At 39.8% G+C, this 13977-nt stretch overlaps 2 non-coding genes across 2 annotated transcripts; one reads left to right on the forward strand and one right to left on the reverse strand.

Moving 5' to 3' along the window:
• Nucleotides 1-1653: 1653 nt before the first annotated feature.
• Nucleotides 1654-1761, reverse strand: LOC112761655 (small nucleolar RNA R71). Its single transcript, XR_003182041.1, has one exon. It is a non-coding gene; the product is annotated as a small nucleolar RNA R71 (small nucleolar RNA).
• Nucleotides 1762-13580: 11819 nt separating this feature from the next.
• Nucleotides 13581-13688, forward strand: LOC112761506 (small nucleolar RNA R71). Its single transcript, XR_003181899.1, has one exon. It is a non-coding gene; the product is annotated as a small nucleolar RNA R71 (small nucleolar RNA).
• The last annotated feature ends 289 nt before the right edge of the window (nt 13689-13977 follow it).

Here is a 13977-nt window from a genome sequence, read left to right on the forward strand (position 1 = left end):
TCTTGCATGTTTTTCTTTTCTTAAAAATTTTCAAAAATAAGTTCTTGACGTTCATCTTGATCTTCAAAGTGTTCTTGGTGTTCATCTTGACATTCATAGTGTTCTTGCATGCATTCATTATTTTGATCTAAAAATTCTCATGCATTGAGTCTTTTTCATGTTTTTCTCTTTCTTCATTAAAAATTCAAAAATTAAAAAAATATCTTTCCTTTTTTCAAAACATTTTAAAATTTAGTTGTTTCTTATGAGTCAAATCAAATTTTCAATTTAAAAATCTTATCTTTTTCAAAATCTTTTTCAAAAATCATATCTTTTTCATTTTTCTTACTTATTTTCGAAAATTTAAAAAAAATATTTTTCAAAAATCTTTTTCTTAATTTTACATCATATTTTCGAAAATATCATCAACAATTAATGTTTTGATTCAAAAATTTCAAGTTTGTTACTTACTTGTTAAGAAAGATTCAAACTTTAAGTTCTAGAATCATATCTTGTGATTTCTTGTGATTTCTTGTGAATCAAGTCATTAATTGTGATTTTAAAAATCAAATCTTTTTCAAAACTAATTTCAATCATATCTTTTTATCTTATCTTTTTCAAAATCATATCTTTTTAATCATACCTCTTCATATCATATCTTTTTTAAATATCTTTTCTAACTTCCTATTTTCTTATCTTTTAAAAAAAATTGATTTTTCAAAATTTGTTTCAACTAACTAATTAACTTTTTGTTTGTTTCTTATCTCTTTCAAAACTACCTAACTAACTATCCCTATCTAATTTTCGAAAATACCTCCCTCTTTTTCAAAAATTCTTTTTAATTAATTAATTGTTTTAAATTTTAATTTTAATTTTATTTCCCCTTTAATTTTCGAAAATCATCAACTCCTTTTCAAAAATTATTTTCGAAAATTTCTCTCTCTCATCTTCTTCTATTTATTTAATTACTTACTAACACTTCCCTTCATCTCATATCTCTGTTCCTATCCTCACCCTTGTGTTTAGATTATCCATTCTTCTTCACTCTTATTCCCTTTCTTCTTCTACTAACAATAAGGAACCTCTTTACTGTAACATAGAGGAGTTCTCTTCTTTTCTTGTTCTCTTTTCTTTCATATGAGCACAGACAAGGAAAAGGGCATTCTTGTTGAAGCTGATCCAGAACCTGAAAGGACTCTGAAGAGGAAACTAAGAGAAGCTAAAACACAACAATCCAGAGACAACCTTACTAAAATTTTTGAACAAGAAAAGGAGATGGCAGCCGAACTTAACAACAAAAATGCAAGGAAGATGCTTGGTGACTTCACTTCACCTAATTCCAATTTACATGGAAGAAGCATCTCCATTTCTGCCATTGGAGCAAACAATTTTGAGCTTAAACCTCAATTAGTTTCTCTGATGCAACAAAACTGCAAGTTTCATGGACTTCCATCTGAAGATCCCTTTCAGTTCTTAACTGAGTTCTTGCAGATCTGTGATACTGTTAAGACTAATGGAGTAGATCCTGAAGTCTACAGGCTCATACTTTTCTCTTTTGCTGTGAGAGACAGAGCTAGAATATGGTTGGATTCTCAACCTAAAGACAGCCTGAACTCTTGGGATAAGCTGGTCACGGCTTTCTTAGCCAAGTTATTTCCTCCTCAAAAGCTGAGTAAGCTTAGAGTGGATGTTCAAACCTTTAGACAGAAAGAAGGTGAATCCCTCTACGAAGCTTGGGAGAGATACAAGCAACTGACCAAAAAGTGTCCTTCCAACACGCTTTCAGAATGGACCATCCTGGATATATTCTATGATGGTCTGTCTGAACTAGCTAAGATGTCATTGGATACTTCTGTAGGTGGATCCATTCACCTAAAGAAAACACCTGCAGAAGCTCAAGAACTCATTGACATGGTTGCTAATAACTAATTTATGTACACTTCTGAGAGGAATCCTGTGAGTAATGGGACGCCTCAGAAGAAGGAAGTTCTTGAAATTGATACTCTGAATGCCATATTGGCTCAGAATAAAATATTGACTCAGCAAGTCAATATGATTTCTCAGAGTCTGAATGGAATGCAAGCTGCATCCAATAATACTCAAGAGGCATCTTCTGAAGAAGAAGCTTATGATCCTGAAAACCCTGCAATAGCAGAGGTGAATTACATGGGTGAACCATATGGAAACACCTATAATCCCTCATGGAGAAATCACCTAAATCTCTCATGGAAGGATCAATAAAAGCCTCAACAAGGCTTTAATAATGGTGGAAGAAACAGGTTTAACAATAGTAAACCTTTTCCATCATCCACTCAGCAACAGACAGAGAATTCTGAGCAGAATCCATCTAGCTTAGCAAATTTAGTCTCTGATTTATCTAAGGCCACTCTGAGTTTCATGAATGAAAGGTCCTCCATTAGAAATTTGGAGGCACAAGTGGGCCAGCTGAGTAAAAGGATCACTGAAATCCCTCCTAGTACTCTCCCAAGCAATACAGAAGAAAATCCAAAAGGAGAGTGCAAGGCCATTGATATAACCATCATGGCCGAATCCAAGGGGGAAGGGGAGGACGTGAATCCCAAGGAGGAAGACCTCCTGGGACGTCCAGTGATTAATAAGGAGTTCCGCTCTGAGGAACCAAAGGAATCTGAGACTCATCTAGAGACCATGGAGATTCCATTGAACCTCCTTATGCCATTCATGAGCTCTGATGAGTATTCCTCCTCTGAAGAGAATGAGGATGTTACTGAAGAGCAAGTTGCCAAGTTCCTTGGTGCAATCATGAAGCTGAATACCAATTTATTTGGTAAAGAGACTTGGGGAGATGAACCTCCCCTGTTCACCAATGAACTAAATGCATTGGATCAACTGAGATTGCCTCAGAAGAAACAGGATCCTGGAAAGTTCCTAACACCTTGTACCATAGGCACCATGACCTTTGAGAAGGCTCTATGTGACCTTGGGTCAGGAATAAACCTCATGCCACTCTCTATAATGGAGAAACTGGGAATCTTTGAGGTACAAGCTGCTAGAATCTCATTAGAGATAGCAGACAATTCAAGAAAAGAGGCTTATGGTCAGGTAGAGGACGTGTTAGTAAAGGTTGAAGGCCTTTACATCCCTGCTGATTTCATAATCCTAGACACTAGCAAGGAAGAGGATGAATCCATCATCCTTGGAAGACCCTTCCTAGCCACAGCAAGAGCTGTGATTGATGTAGACAGAGGAGAATTGATCCTTCAACTAAATGAGGACAACCTTGTGTTTAAAACTCAAGAATCTCCTTCTGTAACAATGGAGAGGAAGCATGAAAAGCTTCTCTCAGTACAAAGTCAATTAAAAGCCCCCACAGTCAAACTCTAAGTTTGGTGTTGGGAGGCCTCAGCCAAACTCTAAGTTTGGTGTTGAACTCCCATATCCAAACTCTAAGTTTGGTGTTGGAAAGTCTATAAAATTGACCTGATCACCTGTGTGGCTCCATGAGAGCCCACTGTCAAGCTATTGACATTAAAGAAGCGCTTGTTGGGAGGCAACCCAATTTTTATTTATCTAATTTTATTTTTATTTTTATTGTTCTTTCATGTTTTATTAGGTTCATGATCATGTGGAGTCACAAAATAAATAGAAAAATCAAAAACAGAATCAAAAACAGCAGAAGAAAAATCACACCCTGGAGGAAGGGCTTACTGGCGTTTAAACGCCAGTAAGGAGTATCTGGCTGGCGTTCAACGCCAGAACAGAGCATGGATCTGGCGTTGAACACCCAAAACAAGCAGCATCCTGGTGTTCAGACGCCAGGAATGCACACTGAGGAAAGCTGGCGCTGAACGCCAGAAACAAGCATAGAACTGGCGTTCAACGCCAGAAACATGCTGCATCTGGGCGCTGAACGCCCAGAACAAGCACCAATTCGGCGTTTAAATGCCAGAATTGCATGCAAAGGCATTTTACATGCCTAATTGGTGCAGGGATGTAATTCCTTGACACCTCAGGATCTGTGGACCCCACAGGATCATCTCAGCATCTGTGGACCCCACAGGATCCCCACCTACCTCCACTCATACTCTTTCCTCTTCTCATTCATCCTCTCTTCCCAATAAACACCCCCTCGCTCTCCTCCATATTTTCTCTTCTTCTTTTCTTTCTTCTCTTGCTCGAGGGCGAGCAATATTCTAAGTTTGGTGTGGTAAAAGCATAAGTCTTTTTTTTGTTTTTCCATAACCATTGATGGCACCTAAGGCCAGAGAAACCTCTAGAAAGAGGAAAGGGAAGAAAAAAACTTCCACCTCTGAGTCATAGGAGATGGAGAGATTCATCTCAAGGGTCTATAGCTCAGTGGTAGAACATTTGACTGCAAATCAAGAGATCCCTGAGATACCTCAGGGGATACATTTTCCTCCACACAATTATTGGGGACAACTAAGGGTGGAACATCAAGAGCACTCCATCATCCTCCATGAAATTAGAGAAGATCAATGGAAGGAGCAACAAAGACAAGGAAGAGACATAGAAGAGCTCAAGGACATCATTGGTTCCTCAAGAAGAAAACGCCACCATCACTAAGGTGGACTCATTCTTTGTTCTTAAATTTTCTGTTTTTCGTTTTCTTATGTTAAATGTTTATCTATGTTTGTGTCTTTATTACATGATCATTAGTGTCTAAGTGTCTATGCCTTAAAGTAGTGAATATGAATCCATCACCTCTCTTAAATGAAAAATGTTTTAAAAACAAAAGAACAAGAAGTACATGGTTTCGAATTCATCCTTGAAACTAGTTTAATTATTTTGATGTGGTGACAATACTTTTTTGTTTTTTGAATGAATGCTTGAACAGTGCATATGTCTTTTGAATTTGATGTTTAAGAATGTTAAATATGTTGGCTCTTGAAAGAATGATGACAAGGAGACATGTTATTTGATAATCTAAAAAATCATAAAAATGATTCTTGAAGCAAGAAAAAGCAGTGAATACAAAAAGCATGCAGAAAAAAATGGCGAAAAAAAAAGAGAGAGAAAGAAAAAGAAAAAGCAAGCAGAAAAAGCTAAAAGCTCTTAAAACCAAAAGGCAAGAGCAAAAAGCCAATAACCCTTAAAACCAAAAGGCAAGGGTAAATAATTTGGATTCCAAGGCTTTGAGCATCAGTGGATAGGAGGGCCTAAAAGAATAAAATCCTGGTCTAAGCGGCTAAACCAAGCTGTCCCTAACCATGTGCTTGTGGCGTGAAGGTGTCAAGTGAAAACTTGAGACTGAGCGGTTAAAGTCAAGGTCCAAAGCAAAAAAAAGAGTGTGCTTAAGAACCCTGGACACCTCTAATTGGGGACTTTAGCAAAGCTGAGTCACAATCTGAAAAGGTTCACCCAGTTATGTGTCTGTGGCATTTATGTATCCGGTGGTAATACTGGAAAACAAAGTGCTTAGGGCCACGGCCAAGACTCATAAAGTAGCTGTGTTCAAGAATCAATATACTGAACTAGGAGAATCAATAACACTATCTAAACTCTGAGTTCCTATAGATGCCAATCATTCTGAACTTCAATGGATAAAGTGAGATGCCAAAACTATTCAAGAGGCAAAAAGCTACAAGTCCCGCTCATCTGATTGGGGCTATGTTTCATTGATATTTTGGAATTTATAGTATATTCTCTTCTTTTTATCCTATTTGATTTTCAGTTGCTTGGGGACAAGCAACAATTTAAGTTTGGTGTTGTGATGAGCGGATAATTTATACGCTTTTTGGCATTGTTTTTAGTATATTTTTAGTAGGATCTAGTTATTTTTAGTATATTTTTATTAGTTTTTAATTAAAAATCACATTTCTGGACTTTACTATGAGTTTGTGTGTTTTTTTGTGATTTCAGGTATTTTCTGGCTGAAATTGAGGGACCTGAGCAAAAATCAGATTTAGAGGTTGAAGAAGGACTGCAGATGCTGTTGGATTCTGACCTCCCTGCACTCAAAGTGGATTTTCTGGAGCTACAGAACTCCAAATGGCGCGCTTCCAATTGCGTTGGAAAGTAGACATCCAGGGCATTTCAGATATATATAATAATCCATACTTTAAATAAGGATTGATGACGTAAACTGCCGTTCAACGCTAGTTCCACGTTGCAGTCTGGCATTCAGCGCCAGAAATAAGTTGCAAAGTGGAGTTCAACGCCAGAAACACGTTACAAACTGGTGTTCAACTCCAAGAATGACCTCTCCACGTGTAAACTTCAAGCTCAGCCCAAGCACACACCAAGTGGGCCCCGAAAGTGGATTTCTGCATCAATTACTCAATTCTGTAAATCCTAGTAACTAGTTTAGTATAAATAGAACTTTTTACTATTGTATTTATCTTTATTTTCATCTTTAGATCACGTTTGGGGGCTGGCCATTCGGCCATGCCTGGACCTTATCACTTATGTATTTTCAACGGTAGAGTTTCTACACACCATAGATTAAGGTGTGGAGCTCTGCTATTCCTCAAAGATTAATGCAAAGTACTACTGTTTTTCTATTCAATTCAACTTATTCCGCTTCTAAGATATTCATTCGCACTTCAACATGAATGTGATGATCGTGAAAAAGTCATCATCATTCCCCTATGAACGCGTGCCTGACAACCACTTCCGTTCTACTTTCGATTGAATGGATATCTCTTGGATATCTAATACAGGGGACCGAGTCCGAGTTATTAGTGTCTTCGTGGTATAAGTTAGAACCCATGGATGGCCATTCTTGAGATCCGGAAAGTCTAAACCTTGTCTGTGGTATTCCGAGTAGAATCTGGGAAGGGATGGCTGTGACGAGCTTCAAACTCGCGAGTGCTGGGCGTAGTGACAGACGCAAAAGGATAGTAAATCCTATTCCAGTATGATCGAGAACCGACAGATGATTAGCCATGCAGTGACAGCGCATTGGACCATTTTCACAGGAGGATGGGATGTAGCCATTGGCAACGGTGATGCCCTACATAAAGCTTGCCATGGAAAGGAGTAGGATTGATTGGATGAAGACAGCAGGAAAGCAGAGATCAGAGGAACGAAAGCATCTCTATACGCTTATCTGAAATTCTCACCAATGAATTACATAAGTACCACTATCCTATTTTATATTTTATTTAATTTTCATCCACTATAATTTCTTAAAACTATTTGAATCCGCCTAACTGAGATTTACAAGGTGACCATAGCTTGCTTCAAGCCGACAATCTCTGTGGGATCGACCCTTACTCACGTAAGGTTTATTACATGGACGACCCAGTGCACTTGCTGGTTAGTTGTACGAAGTTGTGAAATAGATATAAGATCATGAACATGCGTATTGAGTTTTTAGCGCCGTTACCAAGGAATGGAATGATCACGATTTTGCACACCAATCAGCGACTTGGCTGAATCTACAAGGAATCACAGGCAGAAACAAGGCCGGTCAAAAGCTGTTGCGGAGGTATCTTCTAGCAAGGAAACTACTGCTCTGACTCAGAGTATATGTGAGATGACCAACTTACTGAAGCAGATGTAGTTGAGTCAACAACAAGCGCAGCAGAGCCAACAGTTAGTTCCACAGAGAGTGTGCAGGATCTGTGCTGATTATAGCCATTATACTGATGAATGTCCACAGCTCCAGCAGGAAGACAACACTGTGACAGCCACTCATAACTTTTATGACCGCCCCAACCAAGGGTACAATCAAGGAGGCAGCTATAACCATGGGTGGCAGGACAATCCCAACCAAAGTTGGAGGGATAATTCCAACCAAAATTGGAGAGATAACAATAACAGAGGAGGCAGAGACAATTAAGGAAATCAAAGGTGGAATAATAACAACAACAGGCAGCAGAACCAGAACTATCCTTACAGAGCACCTCACTTGAGGCAATCCCAAGGGCCACAGCACAACCAACAGCAGACCTCTCAGATCACTTATCCTTCTTCATCTTCTAATGATGAGTTACTACAATCTATTGATCGGAGACAGCAGGCCATGGAAAACAACCTTACTTCTACTCTAAATGGTCTGAACTCTACCTTGCAAGCTCTTATTTCTCAAATTGGATCACTAAATAACTCCAACAACCAGCTTTTGAGCTCCAGTGGAATCCCCTTGGTGCACGAAATTGTGTTCCATGTTCTTGTAACTTGTGTGAGATTAACAATATATAATTGTATTGAATCCTCATTGTGGCTCTATGTGTGGACACAACTCCGTTCAACTAACCAGCAAGTGCACTGGGTCGTCCAAGTAATACCTTACGTGAATAAGGGTCGAATCCCACGGAGATTGTTGGTATGAAGCAAGCTATGGTCACCTTGTAAATCTCAGTCAGGCAGATATAAAGTGATAATGGAGTTTTCGAAATTAAATAATAGAATAGGGATAGAGACACTTATGTAATTCATTGGTGGGAATTTCAGATAAGAGAATGGAGATGCTTTTCGTTCCTCTGAACCTCTGCTCTCCTGCTATCTTCATCCAATCAGTCTTACTCCTTTCCATGGCTGGCTGTATGCAAGGGCATCACCGTTGTCAGTGGCTACATCCCCTCCTCTCAGTGAATAATATGCTCACGCACCCTGTCACGGCACGGCTATTCATCTGTCGGTTCTCGATCATGCTGGAATAGGATTCACCCTCCTTTTGCGTCTGTCACTAACGCCCAGCACTCGCGAGTTTGAAGCTCGTCACACTCATTCAATCATTGAATCCTACTCAGAATTCCACAGACAAGGTTCAGACCTTCCGGATTCTCTTGAATGCCGCCATCATTCTAGCTTACGCCACGAAGATTCTGGTTAGGAGATCTAAGAGATACTCATTCTAGCTTAATTCATGTAGAACAGAAGTGTTTGTCAGGCACGCGTTCATAGGGGAGAATGGTGATGAGCGTCACACATAATCATCACCTTCATCACGTTCTTGGGTGCGAATGGATATCTTAGAAGCGAAATAAGAAGAATTGAATAGAAAACAGTAGTACTTTGCATTAATCTTTGAGGAACAGCAGAGCTCCACACCTTAATCTATGGAGTGTAGAAACTCTACCGTTGAAAATACATAAGTGAAGGTCCAGGCATGGCCGAGATGGCCAGCCCCCTAAACGAGATCAATAGTCTCCTAAGATGAACAATGGAATAAAACCGAGACCAAAGATTGTCAAAAAGACTAGTAAAAGGTCCTATTTATAATAAGCTAGTCACTAGGGTTTACATGAGTAAGTAATTGATGTATAAATCCACTTCCGGGGCCCACTTGGTGTGTGTTTGGGCTGAGCTTAAGTGTAGCACGTGCAGAGGCCATTTGTGGAGTTGAACGCCAGTTTCTGTGCCAGTTTGGGCGTTCAACTCTGGTTTTGGATCCTTTTCTGGCGCTGGACGCCAGATTTGGGCAGAAAGCTGGCGTTGAACGCCAGTTTACGTCGTCAATTATTGTCCAAAGTATGGAATATTATATATTGCTGGAAAGCCCTGGATGTCTACTTTCCAACGCAATTGGAATCGCGCCATTTCGAGTTCTGTAGCTCCAGAAAATCCACTTTGAGTGCAGGGAGGTCAGAATCCAACAGCATCAGCAGTCCTTTTTCAACCTCTGAATCTGATTTCTGCTCAAGTCCCTCAATTTCAGCCAGAAAATACCTGAAATCACAGAAAAACACACAAACTCATAGTAAAATCCAGAAATGTGAATTTAACATAAAAACTAATGAAAACATCCCTAAAAGTAACTAGATCCTACTAAAAACATACTAAAAACAATGCCAAAAAGCGTATAAATTATCCGCTCATCACAACACCAAACTTAAATTGTTGCTTGTCCCCAAGCAACTGAAAATAAAATAGGATAAAAAGAAGAGAATATACTATAAATTCCAAACTATCAATGAAACATAGTTTCAATCATATGAGCGGGACTTATAGCTTTTTGCCTCTTGAATAGTTTTGGCATCTCACTTTATCCATTGAGGTTCAGAATGATTGGCATCTATAGGAACTCAGAGTTCAGATAGTGTTATTGATTCTCCTAGTTCAGTATGATGATTCTTGAACACAGCTTCTTTATGAGTCTTGGCCGTGGCCCTAAGCACTTTGTTTTCCAGTATTACCACCGGATACATAAATGCCACAGACACATAATTGGGTGAACCTTTTCAGATTGTGACTCAACTTTGCTAAAGTCCCCAATTAGAGGTGTCCAGGGTTCTTAAGCACACTCTTTTTTTTGCTTTGGACCTTGGCTTTAACCGCTCAGTCTCAAGTTTTCACTTGACACCTACACGCCACAAGCACATGGTTAGGGACAGCTTGGTTTAGCCGCTTAGACCAGAATTTTATTCCTTTAGGCCCTCCTATCCACTGATGCTCAAAGCCTTAGGATCCTTTTTATTTCCCTTGCCTTTTGGTTTTAAGGGTTATTGGCTTTTTGCTTGCTTTTTCTTTTTCTTTCTATTTTTTTTTCTATTTTTTCGCCCCTTTTTTTTTTCTGCAAGCTTTGTTCTTTGCTGCTTTTTCTTGCTTCAAGAATCATTTTTATGATTTTTCAGATTATCGAATAACATGTCTCCTAGTCATCATTCTTTCAAGAGCCAACATATTTAACATTCTTAAACAACAACTTCTAAAGACATATGCACTGTTCAAGCATACATTCAGAAAACAAGAAGCATTGTCACCACATCAATATAATTAAACTAAGTTCAAGGATAAATTCGAAACTTATGTACTTCTTATTCTTTTGAATTAAAACATTTTTCATTTAAGAGAGGTGATGGATTCATAGGACATTTATAACTTTAAGACAAAGCTACTAACTACTAATGATCCTGTAATGAAGACACAAACGTAGATAAGCATATAACATAGAAAACGAAAAGCAGAAGAATTAAGAACAAGGAATGAATCCACCTTAGTAATGGTGGCATTTCCTTCTTGAGGAATCAATGATGTCCTTGAGCTCTTCTATGTCTCTTCCTTGCCTTTGTTGCTCCTCCTTCAGTGCTTTTAGATCTTCTCTAATTTCATGAAGGATGATGGAGTGCTCTTGATGTTCTACCCTTAGTTGCTTCCAATAATTGTGTGGAAGAAAATGTATCCCTTGAGGTATCTCAGGGATCTCTTGATTTGCAGTCAAATGTTCTACCACTGAGCTATAGACCCTTGATGGAAGCTTTTGTCTTCCCTTTCCTCTTTCTAGAGGTTTCTCTGGCCTTAGGTGCCATCAATGGTTATGGAAAAAACAAAAAAGCTATGCTTTTACCACACCAAACTTAGAATGTTGCTCGCCCTCGAGCAAAAGAAAAAAGAATAGAAGAATAAGAAGAAGATATGGAGGAGATGGAGGGAGAGGTGTATTCGGCCATATGGGTGGGATTGGGTGGGAAAGAGATGTTGAATTTTGAAGGAAAGTGGGTGTTTGGATGTGAGTGGTAAAGGGTTAATTAGGGAAGAGTGTTTATTGGGAATAGAGGATGATTGAGAAGAGAGAAGAGAGTGAGTGGAGGTGGGTGGGGATCCTGTGGGGTCCACAGATCCTGAGGTGTCAAGGCATTTACATCCCTGCACCAATTTAGGCATGCAAAATGCCCTTGCACACAACTCTGGGCGTTCAGCGCCAGGTTGGTGGCCATTTTGGGCGTTCAACGCCCATTGGCTGCCATTTCTGGCGTTGAACGCCAGAACCATGCTTGTTCTGGGCGTTCAGCGCCAGGATGCTCCCATTCTAGGCGTTCAGCGCCAGAACTATGCTCTGTTCTGGCGTTTGAACGCCAGACAGATGCTCCTCCAGGGTGTGATTTTTCTTCTGCTGTTTTTGATTCCGTTTTCAATTTTTCTATTTATTTTGTGACTCCACATGATCATGAACCTAAGAAAACATGAAAAACAATAAAAATAAGAATTAGATAAACATTGGGTTGCCTCCCAACAAGCGCTTCTTTAATGTCAATAGCTTGACAGTGGGCTCTCATGGAGCCTCACAGATGTGCAGAGCTTTGTTGAGACTCTCCAACACCAAACTTAGAGTTTGGATATGGGAGTTCAACACCAAACTTAAAGTTTGACTGTGGGGGCTCTGGTTGACTTTGCTTGGAGAGAAGCTTTTGCTGCTTCCTCTCCATGGTTGCAGAGGGAGATCCTTGAGTTTTGAATACAAGGGAGTTCTCATTCCATTGAAGGACTATTTCACCTCTGTCAACATCAATCACAGCTCTTGCTGTGGCCAGGAAAGGTCTTCCTAGGATGATGGATTCATCCTCTTCCTTTCCAGTATCCAGGACTATGAAATCAGCAGGGATGTAAAGGCTCTCAACCTTTACTAATACATCTTCTACTTGTCCATAAGCCTGTCTTCTTGAGCTGTCTGCCATCTCTAGTGAGATTTTAGCAGCTTGCACCCCATAGATTCCCAGTTTCTCTATTACAGAGAGGGGCATGAGGTTTATCCCTGAACCAAGGTCACACAGAGCTTTAAAGATCATGGTGCCTATGGTACAAGGGATTATGAACTTTCCAGGATCCTGTCTCTTCTGAGGCAATGTCAGTTGATCCAGATCACTTAGTTCATTGATGAACAAGGGAGGTTCAACTTCCCAAGCATCAATGCCAAACAATTTGGCATTCAGCTTCATGATTGCACCAAGAAACTTGGCAGTTTGCTCGTCAGTGACATCCTCATTCTCTTCAGAAGAGGAATACTCATCAGAGCTCATGAAGGGCATAAGGAGGTTCAATGGGATCTCTATGGTCTCTAGATGAGCCTCAGAGTCCTTTGATTCCCCAGAGGGAAGCTCCTTATTGACCACTGGACGTCCCAGGAGGTCTTCCTCCTTGGAATTCACGTCCTCTCCTCTCTTCACAGGTTCGGCCATGGCGCTTATGTCAATGGCCTTGCACTCTCCTTTTGGGTTCTCTTCTGTATTGCTTGGGAGAGTACTAGGAGGGATTTCAGTGATCCTTTTACTCAGCTGGCCCACTTGTGCTTCCAGATTTCTAATGGAAGACCTTGTTTCATTCATGAAACTTACAGTGGCCTTGGATAGATCAGAGACTAGATTTGCTAAATTGGAAGCATTTTGTTCAGAGTTCTCTGTCTGTTGTTGAGTTGATGATGGAAAAGGTTTGCCATTGCTAAACCTGTTTCTTCCACCATTATTAAAGCCTTGTTGGGGTTTTTGATCCTTCCATGAGAAATTTGGATGATTTCTCCATGTTGAGTTATAGGTGTTTCCATAAGGTTCACCTAAGTAATTTACCTCTGCTATTGCAGGGTTCTCAGGATCATAAGCTTCTTCTTCAGAAGATGCCTCTTGAGTACTGTTGGATGCAGCTTGCATTCCATGCAGACTCTGAGAAATCATATTGACTTGCTGAGTCAATATTTTATTCTGAGCCAATATGGCATTCAGAGTATCAACCTCAAGAACTCCCTTCTTCATAGGCGTCCCATTACTCACAGGATTCCTTTCAGAAGTGTACATGAACTGGTTATTAGCAACCATGTCAATGAGTTCTTGAGCTTCTGCAGGCGTTTTCTTTAGGTGAATGGATCCACCTGCAGAAGTGTCCAGTGACATCTTTGATAGCTCAGATAAACCATCATAGAATATATCCAGGATGGTCCATTCTGAAAGCATGTCAGAGGGACACTTTTTGGTCAACTGTTTGTATCTTTCCCAAGCTTCATAGAGGGATTCACCTTCTTTCTGTCTGAAGGTTTGAACATCAGCTCTAAGCTTGCTCAGCTTTTGAGGAGGAAAGTACTTGGCTAAGAAAGCCGTGACCAGCTTATCCCAAGAGTTCAGGCTGTCTTTGGGTTGAGAATCCAACCATAATCTAGCTCTGTCTCTTACAGCAAAAGGGAAAAGCATGAGCCTGTAGACTTCAGGATCTACTCCATTAGTCTTAACAGTATCACATATCTGCAAGAATTCAGTTAAGAACTGAAAAGGATCTTCAGATGGAAGTCCATGAAACTTGCAGTTCTGCTGCATCAGAGAAACTAATTGAGGTTTCAGCTCAAAGTTG

This window comes from Arachis hypogaea, chromosome 16 (assembly GCF_003086295.3).
Source record: "Arachis hypogaea cultivar Tifrunner chromosome 16, arahy.Tifrunner.gnm2.J5K5, whole genome shotgun sequence".
In the NCBI taxonomy this organism is placed as follows: Eukaryota; Viridiplantae; Streptophyta; class Magnoliopsida; order Fabales; family Fabaceae; genus Arachis; species Arachis hypogaea.